General features: G+C 34.0%; 1 pseudogene; it reads left to right on the top strand.

The window, feature by feature from the left end:
• Positions 1 to 4082: 4082 nt before the first annotated feature.
• Positions 4083 to 6022, top strand: LOC107849301 (annotated as a pseudogene).
• The last annotated feature ends 10632 nt before the right edge of the window (positions 6023 to 16654 follow it).

Genomic DNA, 16654 nt, shown 5'->3' with positions numbered 1-16654 from the left:
TAACAATTTTGGCTTTTGAGCTCTTTCAATAGATGGACCATGTGTTGGAACAGATTAGTCATCAGTTGAGTTTCTATCAACATACTATCCATTTGTTGGGACAGATTTATCATCTGTTGGAGGAAAACATTTCAATTTTATGAAACTATGTTTTGTTCTTCTAGCTAATGTCTATCTGTTGCCACAGATGGGTAATCTGTTGAAAATATTTATGGTCTGTTGTATTGTTTAGTTCATGTTTTACCTCTTTTTATTGATGCACAAGTTATTAAAAAAGATATCTTATATATATATAATAAATGATAACATTACGCTCACAACAATGATTAAAATATATAAAAGTACACCACAAACAACACAAGTTTTTATAATTACAACGATCATGGTGGATTACGATTCGGGCATGTAGTTATTTTTTTGGCCAGTGTGCTTACATACGGAGCACTTGTTTATTCTTTAAGAAAATGATTCTCCAACTCCACGACTCCTCTTATATGGCTTTCTTCCCGGTTTGATAGTGCTTGGACCAATATATAGAGGAGGTATTAATCTCTCCATAAGCTCTGTAGGAACAACCCAAGATTCTTCGGGAGGCAATGGAGTAATATGCCCACTATATTCCATTTCATATTTTTCCATAGAATAATATTGAGATGAGTGCTCCTAAACTTCAACTCCATATTTATGACTGTATTGAGCTCGAAGCATTGCCATAGCATGTAGATAAGGTATTTTGTTCAAGTCAAAAACTCAGCACATAGAAGATCTTGTTTAAAGATCGACCGTGACAACATCACCATGACCGGTGATACTGAATTTGTATTATGCTATTTTATGAGATAATAACCTATTCCCCAAACTGACGTTTGTTGATATTATTTTTTTGATTTTGAGAACAAATTGGTTTCTTTTGTTTTTGGGAACTTGAACTGCTCACGCCCTTTGTTAAAAGATTCACCATACTTCTGGCTGATCTTTTCAAACATAGCCTTGATGGGAAATTCTCTTTCTTCGCCAAATAATGAATTGACCGATTCAGCCATGTTTGATGTCATAATATTGTACCTATACAAAAGAATCACTAAGTAAGACATCATACTATTGTAACTCAAATAAGACATTAAATCGATAAGAATGTACCTATTTTCCAGACAGAATGTTGGGTCCATTTCTTGAAACTGACATGTACGAGAAATTCTGCTACCTTGGGATTCACATCCGTTATTTAATTGAAATGGTATAAAAATTCCTCTCTACTATATGCTTTAGATGCTCTATAAAAAAGGGTCACGACCCATTCGTTGTGATAGTTGGTCTGAATGTTCTCTCTAAGATGCCTAATGCAATAACCGAAGTAAGCTGAAGTGAAGAAACATGAACCCATCTTTGGAATAGTTAGATGCCTATCCGATACAAAACACAACTCTTCGGTATCTTCGATGTAGCTTTGTAGTTGTTCAAAAAAAAAAAATCCATAAGAGGCATCACATTTCTTGTTCGTTACACAAAAAGCAATAGGAAAGATATGATTCTCCCCATCCTGCGCCACCGCCGCTAGCAGAACTCCATTATACCTGCTCCTCAAGAAGGTATCATCGATGTCTATAACTTTTCTCAAATGTCAAAAATCTTGAATCCAAGAACCATAGGATACAAAAAAGTACTTGAACCTTCTATTTTCATCAAGATGAAATGTCGTCTTATTTTTAGAATTTATGGACTCAATCATGTAATGGTAGGATCTAGGATTGCATACCCATGCTCGAGTGTCCCCCTAATCAAGTCCTTGGCAATCTCCATGGCTGTATATATCTTCCAATAACTGACCGGCACACCCAATTCAATAAGGAGTTAATTGGATAGAACCCTTGTTGAAGGGCCTTTGCCATCGGGGAAACTACTCCTAAAATATTCACCGAGGACGTTTGTCGTGGCATAAGGATTTTGGCTCGAGATGTGCTCCGAACTACATGTGTGATGCTTTTCATATTTATGAATAATGAATTGGTCAGAACATACGTACTTCACCGCTCTCAACCACCACTTGTAGTTCTAATTAGCATATTTGAAGCAAAAGACACTACTCAAATTAATCACCATCTTTATTCTGAAATCTTTTTTCAAGCAAGAAATAAACAAAGTGGTAGATAGTTCATTCTTGTCCTTGAATGACATTCCAATAACAAAGCCGGTCCCATCATCTTGAAGATTTCTAGACTGTGTCGATTGAGAAGAACTACACATTGTATTGGTCTCATCAATGGGCGTAGGTGTTTGATCATTATTTGGAATATTCATGTCTAGATCATCCAACCTACCATTAAAGATGTTTTGTTGTTGTTCTTATTCTACGTTTTGGTTCTTATTCTCTCTTATCTTTTCAACCACGTACACCCTTAACACCGGCCTGGATGAATCACTAAGATAAGCATGCAACCAAACCTGATCGATTATCTTGAAAGGCAGTATCCTCTAATTTTCAAAGAAGCTGTGCATGTAGCTGATGATGAGTTCTTCTGATTGACAATTTTGTCCACAATAACTGATGATTAAGTTCACAAAATTATCATACGAAATATCACTTTGGACTGACATAGTTATCGTCTCTAGCATTTCACCCTCGTTCTAATGCCATATATATCGATTACTCTTCTCAATCCATTGACCATGACAATCTAACCCTATTATTATTGATCCCTCCATTAGTGGTACCTAAATAAAGTCATTTATTAAAAAAAGTTAATAGCGATTTCATAGTGCCATAAATGAATCCCAACAGATGTGCAATCATTTGCAACAGATTACTTACCTATTGGGATTTATGTTACACTCCTGAAGCTGATTTCAACAGATGAGTCATCTGTTGTAACAGGTAAATCATATGTTACAACAGACTATATATCTGTTGGGATTGATAGTATTGAGGCACCTTTAAAGCTGATTACAACAGATGAGTGACATGTTCCAAAAGATAATTAACCTGTTGTGACAGATGACTTACCTGTTGCAATAGACTGCGATCTGTTGGAATTGAGGTCAGGTTCTATCATAACAGGTTACTAATATATTTTAACAGATATTTACCGTCTGTTAGAATTGAGTTTGAGTTCTGTTGCAATGGGTTAATAATCTATTGCAACAAATATTTACCCTATTGTAACAGACAACACGTCTATTGGAATCGAGTTCAGATTTTATTACAACGGGTTTATAATCTATTGCAATAGATATTTATCACATTGCACTAGATAACTAATCTATTGCAGATGACCCATCTGTTCGTTTCATATTACGTCCTATAGAACCATAAACATGAATCCAACATATCAGTCTTCCGTTGAAACAGATGTCTCATCTGTCGCAACATATGATATATCTATTCAAAAAGATGGCTTTTATGTTAGATTTATGATTAGGTTCTATCCATGGTTGAAAAAACAACATAATAGCAGTTACCCAGATGAAAATTTCAACTAAAAATCATTATTTGACTTACCAAAGTCTCCTATGAAGTAATGTAGAGGTAACAACAACAACAACAATGATAATGGTTAACAAGAAGAAGATGAAGAATATAATGCCGTAGAAGATGATGAATAAAGCAGCAGCAACAATGAACAACAAAAATTGCTACGAGAGAGAAAATAACAGTAGATGAGAAGAGAGCGAAAGACTCCTTTTTTTCCCTCTGTTTCTCGTTATATTTGGTAAACATTTGGAGCAAAGTGTAAATTTAAAAACTCCAGGGCTATTCTCAAACTTACCAAACTTTCTTAATCTATAATAAAATAATTGTCACCTCCACTTAATAATTGAGACTTGTGTCACTTACACCTCATTTTAAAACTCTTTTGTCACTTACACCCAAAAGCTCGAGTCAGTGAGTTTTGCCAGTTATGATTGGTTTATGAAATCAAAGGCCCAAATTTAAAACAAAACTAAGAGCTTAGGTTGATGGCTGTAGTTTCATTATCGAATATCGACTGTGTCTTTTCTAAACTTGATCTTTTTCGATAAATATGGTGCCGACATATAGTATATAAAATATGGGTATAAGTTTCACAATTAATTAATCGATCTTTTTCTTCATCATGGTAAATCTCTTCTTCATCATCAGTAGCTTTATTAATGTTCCACTTTCCTCTTCCTTTGAACACGATTATCACTGGCTCAAATGTGGTGTTATTGAATAGAAATACTTAGAAATCACTCACCCATTGCTTTTCACTAATCTTACTCCTTCCTACACTCTTTCCATCCTCACTTATGACTTTGGAAATATGATGGGTCTTCCCCCTATCTCCGTGAATTACACTCCTCCAGAGAAATGCTCTTGGAACCATGTGGATCTTCAGTTCAACGCATCTTCAAAGGAGTACAATATGACCGTATCACTGCAGTTTGGCTTGACGATGCCAATTTCTTCCGTACTAGCACAGCCGCGCCTACTATAAACGACGTTCTCTGGACTGTTACTAAGGATGTTACCAGGTACTCGTCCCTCCTCGTCATGGGGAATATTTCTCTTTCTGTTATGCTGGAAAATTTGGTGGACAATGTTTATACAGGTGTCTATCATGTTAATGTTACTTTTTTATACTATGATATTGATGACATGTGTGTTCCGTTATCAAGTAGAATGAATCGGAAATTGAGACTGGTAGATGATGTGTTTTTGGATAATCCCATAAGAGGTCGTTGGGGTTGTATGATAAACTAGCAGATTTGATAATGCCTATTTCAGGTTATGAAGGTGAAAGGATTTTGGTTCCGAATTCAAAGCAATTTGGAATTGCATGGGAAGAGTGTTATCATACCGAAGAACACGTACAAAGTTGTCATGGAAATTTCCGTATCATTTCACGGGTACGATAAGTTTTGGTACTTACATCCCCCTGATTCTTACATAAGGGCAATTAATCTGACTAGACAGAGAGGCCACAGAGCATACAGGGAAGTTTTGTTGAATATAGACGAGAATTTGCTAGGAACCGTGGTTCCATTCCCTATAATTTACCCAGGTGGAATTAATACCCTATACTGGGATCCAGTTGTTTCAATCCGGCCTCTGATCATCCTTCTTATGACATCGACTTAACACAATTTTTGGGGGTTTTACTTGATGGTAAATCCCATTTTCTGTGGTTAAGGTGGTAGATAGTCTCCCTTTCTGGATTGTGGATTCTAATTTGCACCTTTGGGTAGATAAACAGTGCACAGGTGATTTTGAAGTGCAAGCTAAAATTATTGATTCTGGAACTCCAGACTTGGAGATGGAGCAACCTTCAAGCTTTGAGGGGCTAGATAGATCATGCGAGGTTGAGACGAAGAGGAAGAGCCAGTATTATGGGTGGGTGAAGTCATCAGTAGGCAATTTGACAACTACAGTTTCACGAGAACTCAAGTTAAAGAATAAGATAAAGTTTTATGAGAAGGGAAATGAAAAGAAGGTAACGCAAAAAGTGAAAGAAGAGATTGAAATTAGTGTAGAGTCTGAAACGGGTATCAAGATTTCTCATACCAGTCTGAAGAGGAAATATCCTCTTAACTATAATCACTAAGACTACTAAGCCATCAAAAAAGGATGCTACAAAATTGATACTTTCTGAATAGAAAATGAATGGAGTGAGAAGAAAAAGTGGAGTGAAGGAGATTCTGATTCTTTTTCAAGTAGTTTGAAAAATGGGCAAAAATATAAAGGGTGGATGGATGTTCAAGATAACCTTGTTCTTCGAGGTAAAGCAACCACTGAATAGAGTTATTCATATAATGGTGAAGCTAGTAGCTGTTCTCGGGGAATTACAGTTGCCAATGGCAGGCTTATAAATGACACTGCAAACTACTTGAAGTTTGCTTCATTTTCTACTGTGTAACATCTTTTGAAGTATCCTTTCTGGTTAAATAAATAACTGCTCTCCGACGGTATATCTCTGTGGGTACTGCATCACATTAGAGCAGATTTGACATTTTTGTGTTTTTATCTTTTTTAATGTGTCGCATTAGAGCAGATTTGACATTTTTATTTTCTCTATCTTTTTTTTCCTTCTATATGTACTAGATGAGTTTTGCCCGTTCTAAGCACGGACAACATAGTAATTTAGTTTCCACAAATTTTCCCTTAATAAATTTGCATTTTCTTCAATTGAGCACCCTGTTCCAAATTTAAAGCATTAGGTATAAAAGTTTATTGCTCAATTGAAACCAAAAGAAGTGCGAATGAATATAACTTAAACCCTGTAACTCATGTACACAAGATACAAAATGTTGATGAAGATACGAGGGGGTTTGAGCCACAGGTGACAAAAGAGTTTTAAAATGAAGTGTAGGTGACACAAGTCTTAATTATTAGTTGGAGGTGACAATAACTTTATTATGGATTAAGAAAGTTGGGGAAGTTTGAAAATAACCTATAAGTTTTTAAATTTACATTTTGATCTCAATGTTTACCTAAAATAATGGGAAACAGAGGGAAAAAAAGATGTCTTTCTCTCTCTTCTCATCCATTGTTGTTTTCTGTCTTAGCGATTTTTGTTGTTCATTATTTCTGCTGCTTAATTAATCATCTTCTGCTTCATTATCATCATCTTCTACTTCATTATCATATTTATCTTCTTCTTGTCGACCATTTGTTATTGTTGTTGTTATTGTTGGTACAGCGCTACTGCTGCTATCTGACCAATTTATTAGGTCAAATTTTGTTTACTACATCACTTTGCACTTTTGCATTACTTCATAGGTGACTTTGGTAAGTAAAAATATGATTTTTATTTATATTTGTCATCTGGATATACTTCTGTTTTTCCAACAATGGATAGAACCCTGATCATGAATCCAGCATAAGTGCCCACAATTTAAATAGATCAATCATATGGTGCATCAGATGAGTAATCTGTTACATCAGAAGATTTATCTGTTGCATCAGACTATTTATCTATTGCATCAGAAGATTTATCTGTTGAATCAGACGTATTATCTGTTGCATCAGGATGTTTATCTGTTGCACCAGACTAATTATCTATTACAACGAATGATTAATCTGTTTGTAACAACACAAATCAACCCCTGCTACAAACCCAACAGATAATCAATATGTTTCAACTCTTGCTATTGCTACTGGATTCAAAATTATTCCTTACGTCTAATTACCCGTCCCAAATTTCCTAATTCAATTTCTCATTTTACTTGTCTTTTTTAATAATCAAGAAAAGATTAAAAAGAAATTCATGTTTTACCCTCTGCATTAATCATTTTTTCTTCAAATTAAAATGGAAACATTATTTAATAGGGGGACTATACGCCGACTGATGTTAAAAGCTTTCTTCTCTTATGAAATTTGGATTGAATAGCAAATAATGGTTATTTCAAACACGTCTACGGTCCCACTAACTGATCAGTGGGTTATGGTAAACTAGATATGTTATTAATTATTTTTCTTAATCAATGTGGCATCTCAATTTGGGACAGATAATTTGAGACGGAGGGAGTACGAATTAAAACGTCAGAGCCAAGCAACAAACTAGTCATCTATTGAAATAGACTATTTATCTATTGCATGAGACATCTTATCTGTTACACCATGAGTAATCTGTTTTGAACAACATATCAGCCTCTGCCACAAACCTAATATATAAATCTTGCTATTGCTACTGGATTCTAAATTATTCCTTTTTCTGTTGAATCATCGACATATTTGTTGAGAAGATAATAGATAGAATAAAAATTAAATATGGATTAAAATATCAAAGATCAAACATAATTTTTTATTAAACAAAAACAAATAAAAATACATAAAATAGACTAAAAGAGAAATAATAATCTAATGATTATTATTATTATTATTATTATTATTATTATTATTATCATTATCATCATCATCATCATTATTGCCAGTCGGCTAATCTTCAACCGGAAATAGCAAGGCCCTCTTCAGCCTGCGTATCTCGCGGAGAATTCTTACTCTAACTCCTCTCAGTTCCCATTGCAGGTCATAAACTTGGTTCCAAAGTTCATTCACGGCGTCTTGCAGAAAAGAAACGTCTCACACTGGGTGAGCCATAATCTTCTAAAGTGTAATATGAAAGATGAGATGCAATAAATAGATAGAGTGTAGTTGAATGAACGATAGAGTAAGGAGGGACCTATTTATAGAGGATTGAATTCGAATGAGAGGCAAAAAGGCGCGACTATTCACCTCCATTCATTAATTATATTTTTGATTAAATTAAGAAAATAAATATTGTGATAAGTCATGACTTTTTAGATTTTTATTATTAATTAGTTCTTTCCAAGAAATGGTTTTATTGAGTTGTGGCAACAGATCTATATCTGTTGCATCAGATAACACATCTGTGACAACAGATATATCATATGTTGCAACAAATACAAAATATATTACATCAGATAACTTATCTGTTGCAACATATAACCTAACTGTTCACCTTTATACATTTTTTATTAATGTAAAAAGTAATGACTTAATTAAATTAAGAAATATTATGATAAGTCATGACTTTTCAGATTTTTATTATTAATTAGTTCTTTCCAAGAACCATTTTTATTGAGTTGTGATGACAGATTCAGTATCGGTTGTATCAGATAAATCATCTGTGACAACATATATATCATCTGTTGCAACAATAGTGAACCTATTGCATTAGATAATATATTTGTTGCAACATATAATCTGCTTTTTTAAAAAAATACTATCATCATATCATTAATTCAAATTTGCTTAATTTTTTATTTTATAAATAAAAAAACACCTTTTTAAAAATTTTAATAAAATAATAACTATTTTTATTTTCGGGTAACAAATTGTATATCTGTTGAATCTGATAAACCATTAGTTGCAACAGATATAACATCTGTAGCAACAAATAGACGTTCTATATTAATATATTTTTTGATTTCTCCTAACAGCTGATACATTAGTTGCAACAAATGGGAAATTTGATGCAGCAACACTGATGAATGCATGTGTTTTTATTTTAAACAAAAAGTCACGACCGATCACCTTGTTGTTTATTTCTTAACAATCATCATCATATAAGTTAATTAATCCAATATTGTAACTTTTTTTTACTATATAATAAATATTTTTAAAAATCAAATTCAAAAATAAAAATGGTAAAAAGTCACGATCAGTTATAAAAATTAAATAACCATTCTTTCACGGTTATAAATTGTGTTTATCATTTATTTTCTTATTATTTACTTACGAAATATTTTTCATATTGAATAATCAAAAAGTCATGTATTTTTCACCGTCTTAATAACAACAATAACCCTTTTTTATTAATAACCGGTAGGTGCAACATATGATCGATCTATCATAGCAAATTAACCTCTGTTGACACAAATTTCTCAATCCCTACCACCAACCATCGACATGTTGATAACAAGGAATAAACAAAATGATTATTAAATACTAAATAAGAATTAAAAATTTAAAGTCGAGAATAAAATGAAATGAATGTTCATAGACTTTTGAATCTCTTGGGTAGATCCGATATACAAAGGAGGAAAATACATGCACTAAAATAAAAAATATTACCTAATTATTATTAATACTATTATTATTGTCAATCAGACATTTTTCATCCGATAGCCTTGCTCCGAAGTCAGCCAAATCTCTCTGGAATTCATCAAACTTTCTTTGAAGTTCACGCAAGGACGCAATATGAATATTTTTGTACGAATATAGATCAACCATATTTGTAAGGAGGGACCTATTTATAAATTATTGTATCTCAGAAAGAAAAGAAAATTGCTTTAAAATAAATCTAACAGATGGGTAATCTGTTGCAAAATATATTCTTTCTGTTAGATAAATTACAACATACTGGCAATCTTTTGTAACAGATGTATATATCTATTTGATTTCTCCAATAGATACATTATATATTGCAACAAGTTGATCATCTGTCGTAACAGATATCTCCAATTGTTTGACAATCTAAACAAATATATCATCTGTTCCAACTAGCTAGTCATCTATTTATTCAATTTAAGCGATAGATGGCCTAGGAAGAATAAGGTGCTTACAGATGGATCCACTATTATAGGTCTGGGAGTTAAGTATGTATTACTGATAAGGTCACCGAGATAACACACACAAAGTATAATGTTTTTATGAATGCAGTTTTTAATCGACTAGGCATTGATCATTCAAATAAGATCCTGCATTGTACCGTTAAGTTTCATGGGTTCGGAATTGATAAGGCTGAGGACCTCATGAAAATGGTGCAGATACCCTATTACGAATTACTGACAGTTGTTGCTCGTGTTTATGCGTGTCAAGTTTTGAGAAGGGATCAATATTTGTCATCACTGCAGAGAAACAATAACTATTAGACTTAGCTTTAAGTGTGCATTGGACCCTTAGAGGGCCCTCAAAGCCTCGTACTACATCAAACAAGAATGGAAAACCAATAGAAATTCCCCTGGCAAAAATTTATATGGTTGGGTTGCTTGCTCGGGGTGATGATTATACGCTAGAAGGTGCGGTAGAAGAATGCCTTCAAGGGAAAATGGGTGGTTGATGGAATACTATTTCATTTGAGAGCTAATTGAAGAAGAGACATAGGGTATAAACTAACTTCTAACGAATCTGGCCGATGGAATTATCTTAAAAGAAGTGAAATCTGAATCAAGTGCAAATATGAAAGTGTATCTGGTAATGTAATTTCTTTTGTTGTCTCTCCGAAATAAAAATAATATAGATGGACACTTTGCTAGAGAGATGCGTGGTCGGGATTATCACCTAGATAGAAAATAAGAAAAGACCAACAAAGCAGCCTCACGGGAATCAAGGGTTGAAATGATGTACAACAAGTCTAGAAAACTTACGCCAACAACAATTGCAGTTAAAATATGAAATCTAAGCGAAGACAGCAATTTCTGAATTTTAAATTTCATCCCATGCCTTTTTTTGTGTTTTCGATCGGGTCCACTGCCGTTGACCTGATAACAACCACAAACGAGATTGAAAGGCAAATAGAGTATCATTACTTACTTAGCAATATGGATTAATTGATTGTGTGTTATTTTCTTAGCATACTTTAAACATTCCTTCGAGAAGATCAGATGTTTGCTGTAGTATGTGAATTCTGATAATTTTTAAGCTTGCCTCCAGTTTGCTGATTCTATATTCAAGCTGGTCATTGCCATCTTCAAAGTTGGTAAGGAGTTCCTCATCTCTTGTGAGCTCAATCAGGAACACTGCCTTCAAAGTTGTGGCATTCTAGAAGCCCTTCAGAACAGTTTCTTCAGAAGCCTTAAAGGATACATGGAGGGTCGCTGTGTTTATTTTAGGTCAAAATATGCTGATGCACAATGAAGATGTGGTCCCAATAGTTGAACAACACACTTTTATCGAGTGTTTCTCCATGCATCTTGATCAACTAATTTGATAAATTAATAAGCAAGGAGTTACATAGCGTGTGATCTAAACAGACTCTACCAAGCCTATCAAATATTACGTAACTTCGAGATCATTACCCTATCAAAACAATATTCCCGAGTTAGTGGACAAATCAAACAATCTCAATCTATCAGCCTTTCTGTTGATCACTCTTCTCCAATAAAGATGACAAGATATCTTCTATGCAAAAGTCTACACCGTTGCCAGACATGCTTGCCAGGGAGCAATTCTTCAGAAGATATCTATTGATTCCTTTTGAAAAATTACTCCCTGTCAAGTATGTCTGGCGACGGTGTAGACTTTTGCATAGAAGATATCTTGTCATCTATATTAGAGTAGAGTGATCAGCAGAAAGGCTGAGAGATTAAGCTTGTTCGATTTCTGAACTAACTCGGTCATATTTTTTGGATAGGGTAATAAGCTTGGAGTTACATAACGTTTGATAGGCTTGGTAGAGCCGTTTTAGATCACACACTACGTAACTCCTTGCTTATTAATTTATTAAATTGGTTAAGCAAGATGCATGGAGCAATGCTCGATACAAGTGTATTGTTCAGCTGTTGGGACGATATCTTCAACGTGCATCAAACATTTTGACGTAAAACAAACACAGCGGCCCTTCATGTATTCTTTAGGGCTTCTGAAGAAAGTGTTCTGAAGGGATTCTATAAAGCCACAACTTTGAAGGTAGTGTTCCTGATTGAGCTCATAAGAGATGAGGAACTCCTTACCAACTTCGAAGACGGCAACGACCATCTTAAATGCAGAATCAGCAAGCTGGAGGCAAGCCTTAAAATTATCAAGATTCACATACTATAGAAAGCATCTGATCTTCTCTAAGGAATGTTGAAAGCATGCTAAGGTAAGAAAACACAATCAATTATAACCATATTGCTAAGGAAGCAATGATATTCAATTTTCCTTTCAATCTCGTTTGTGGTTTCGATTAGGTCAACGACAGTGGAACTGATCGAAAACACAAACAAGAAGTTATGGGATAAAATTTAAAATTTAGAAATTTCCTCCTTCTCTTAGATTCCTTATTTTAACTGCAGTTGTTGTTGGCGTAAGTTTTCTAGACTTGTTGAACATTATTTCAACCCTCGATGCCCGTGAGGCTGCTTTGTTGGTCTTCTTCTATTTTCTATCTAGGTGATAATTCCGACCACGCAGCACCCTAGAAAAGTATCCATCTGCATTATTTTTTGTTCAGAGAGACAACAGATGAAATTACATTATCGGATACACTTTCATATTTGCACTTGATTAAGATTTTGCATCTTTTAAGATAATTCCATCAGTCAGATTCACTAGAAGTTACTTTCTACCCTATGTCTCTTCTTCAATTAGGTCTCAGATAATATAGTCTTCCATAAACCACCTAGTTTCCCTTGAAGGCATTCTCTTACTGCACCTTTTTACGTATAATCATCACCCCGAGCGATCAAACCAACCATATAACTTTGGGCTAGGGCAATAACTATATTGGTTTTTGTTTTTGTTAGATGTAATGCTAAGCTTTGAAGTCCATCTAAGGGTCCAATGCACCCTAAAGTTAGTCTAATTTCTATTGAATCTCCTTACAATGACACCAAAACTAGATCCCTTCACAATACTTGACAAATAAACATGAACAAAAACTGACATTAAATCTTAACAGGGTATCATAACTATATTCATGGTCCCTCAGCCTTATCGGTTTGGACCTACCAAACTTAACTATAAAATTATAGACATCTTGTTTGAATTATATATGACTAATCAGTAAAACCAACATTCACAAAATCAGTGCACTCTATGTGTATTTCCACGATAACATTATCAGTAATACATACCTTCCACATATGAAGTGGTTCCATCTGCATGCAACTTATTTCTCTGAACCAATCTTTACTGCAGCCTCTTGTGATGGTTTGACAAAAGTTGATCAACTATTAGTTCCTTATATCTACAAAAAAGAGGAAAAAATAGATGTCACAAAAAGAATATTATCCATCTGTCGCGACAGATGTAGAATCTATTACTTCAGATGTGGAGTCTGTTGCATCAAATGTGGAGTCTGTTACAATAGATGTGGAGTCAGATGGAATACATCAAACCAGCTTTTCTGGTGGTTTGATTTGGTCCAACAGTTTCTTTATCTGTTGCAACATCAACAACAGCATAAATTGCAAATAAAAAATATCAACAATAAAGAAACAACAACATTTTTTCCAACTACATCATCAACAACAAAGAAGCAACATCCTTTGTTCTAGAACCATTAACAACACCACACCACAAGTTCCAATAAATCCAACCTCACCAACAACATCAATAACTACATCAACACCAAAGAAACAAACAAATTACGTACCAAAAAAAAATGATACCGCCAACAAGGCTTTTAAACTTCTCCCAACAGATGAATTTTTTTGCATATTGTAATAAAAATTCTCAGTTTGTTTATTCAACACTTAAAAGTTCATTCAAGTTTTTTTAATAAATATGATATGGATAAATAGTAATTAAATTAAAAAAATAGATGTAAATAACATGCAAAGAAGAAGATGAGAATGAAAAAGCAACAATGAACCATACCTTAATGTCAAAAAGGAGATCAAAACAATAATTTCAATCGAGGAAAGATATGGATCAGTTTAGATCCAAAAGGATCTTTATGAGAAGAGAAGAGAAAAGAGAGAAAAAAGGACGTGACCCTAAAGAAGAGAAAGAAAAATATGAGAGTTGAATAAAATAAACTACAACTGAAGGAAGAGATGGGATAATTTCTATAGATGTATTGTGTACGTAGACATGGGGGTTTTCAATATTCATTAATTACTCCCTCCATTTCGTTTTAGTTGGCCCTCTTTCTAAAAATATTAAACAAAGTATATTTACTCAAATTTATATTTTCAAAGCATAATTAATAAGGCTAATTTGGTAAAATAAACCCCTAATAAATACTTTCTTAATGGGAGTACCAAGTTAAAAAGTGACAACTATTTTGAAATGAAGGGAGTAATATTCATTAATTTCATTAATAATTTGAGGGGCACGAGGAAGACTAAGACTAGTGACATTGAAAAGACAAGACAAGACTACTCAATGAACTCACTTTTGAGATATCCAAGAAACATTTTTACTGCCTTTAGTAGTAAGTACTACTACTTGATACATTATCTACTCGAACTAGAAGCTTGCTTTAAAATTAAAAGAGAAATAAAGATTTTCAAACAGATATGTAATCTGTTGCAACATATATAAATATCTGTTTAGAAATTCAAACAGCTCAGTCATCTATTACCACAGATATCAATATCTGTTTAAAAATCCCAACAGCTTAGTCATATGTGACAACAGATGAAAATATCCATTTGATAATTAATTAAATCAGATATGTCAACTGTTACAACAAATATAAATAGTTGTTTGAAAATTTCCAATAGCTTAGTCATCTATGACAACAGATAAAAATGTCTAATTGATAATTAAATCAGATATGTCATTTGTTGCAAAAAATATGAATAACTATTTGAAAATTTTTAACAACTCAGTTTTTTGTTGCTACATATTACATTGTAATTGATTTAGGTGGAACAAGGGATGAATGAATGAGCTCACAGGGTCAACTACAAATTCAATCGAGTCTTTAAACTGCATGGCATTGGTATTGCATTCATCCCAACCCAAGTCGTCAATTGATCACTCTGAGTTGAAATATGTAAGGTGCCGCAAAGTTCCCTCATAGTTTAAGCCTTAGGGCATGTCGAGTGAGACGTGATTTCGGCCCTAAAAGATTGAGAAGTGGATTTCTAAGTGAGTGTTGTGCTAACCATGTATAGTTTCCCTAACTTTGAATATTTATCACATGGGAGATCTGATAAGCTTTCCATCGATATAAGATTTACCCAAATCAGACACTCGGGTAAGAAGTTATGGCCAATTTAAGCCTTTGTCATGAAAACTGCGTCATTTGAGAGCCTAGCGCATTGTGGAGAGGGTGCATTTAGCAATTGTCAATTTCCAGTGGGACTTCGCAATAGTGGCACATCGCAGAGGAGTCCTAGGTCCCAACCAATGGGAAAATGCATGGCTCCGCATCGCGGAGGCCGTCAATTTCCCAATTGTCACTTTCTAGAAAGCCAACCCGATTAGTGGCGCGTCGTGGAGTCTAGCAAAATCGGGTTCCAGTTCAATTTTTTTAGTTTCGTACAGTTGTTTAAAAGGGCATTTTGGACTTTTTCCAAGCCTATAAAATCGTGGAAACACTAAATCAAATCCATTTGGAAGCATCCTATATGGGTTTTATCAAGTATCCTCTCAGCAAGAACCCTAAATACTCAAAATCTCTTCCATAAATCTCAAGAATTCACCATGGATTTTCTAAATTAAGTCAAGATTCTAGGTTCCCAAGTGAAAGGTCTCAAGAACCCTCATTCTAGAGCAAGAGTAGAGTTCAAAAACTGAGAGTTCTTCTAAAGCTTCAAATTCAAGATATGTAGGGTTTTGAACTTGGGTAACCCTTTCACCTTTGTGCCCAAAATGTTTATTTACATTATGATTTTTCTGAAATTATAGGGATTTTACATGAGTTTGAATTGGGGTTTTCACCCATATTTATTGAATGCATTATGTTGATATTTCTCATGAATTGAGAGTTAAATGACATGATTTCTACATGTTTTCTTGAGTTTTTATAGCTGGATAAACTCCATGACTTTACTCTTGAGAAGCTTATATTTAAAATGTTGAGATATTGAAGCATATGACTACATTGAGATTTTGAGATGAATTGCCGAAATTTCTAGATTTCCACATCTTTTATGAATCTATATGCTATATATTATGCTTTTGATAAGCTTTAACTTGAAATTAAACTATGGGTTAGTAATCCGTATTCGAGACTTATGAAATTATGAACTCTCGTGCTATAAGCACCCATGATTTGAGTATTTTGAGATGGTTGAAATTTGAATTGACCTAATGGTCCGAAAGATTTGAAATCCACTTTACTATATGAGATTATTGATTTGATTATTGGGTTTGTGGTGAACCATGTGATTGTTCTAAAAGTGGATTTTTATGAGATGAGCGCAGATAATCTAAAAGGAGTAATTTAGCACCGAGCGGGTAAGCTACTATGATTTGTTACCCCAAAAACTACATGCCACCATAGGATGTCAGCCTGAGGCTGATTATATTATGATTATGAGTGGGCCTGAGACCAATTTTATTATGTGGGCCCAG

The sequence above is a fragment of the Capsicum annuum genome, chromosome 12 (genome assembly GCF_002878395.1).
Source record: "Capsicum annuum cultivar UCD-10X-F1 chromosome 12, UCD10Xv1.1, whole genome shotgun sequence".
NCBI classification, from domain to species: Eukaryota; Viridiplantae; Streptophyta; class Magnoliopsida; order Solanales; family Solanaceae; genus Capsicum; species Capsicum annuum.
This window is presented reverse-complemented; position numbering and strand designations above follow the sequence as displayed.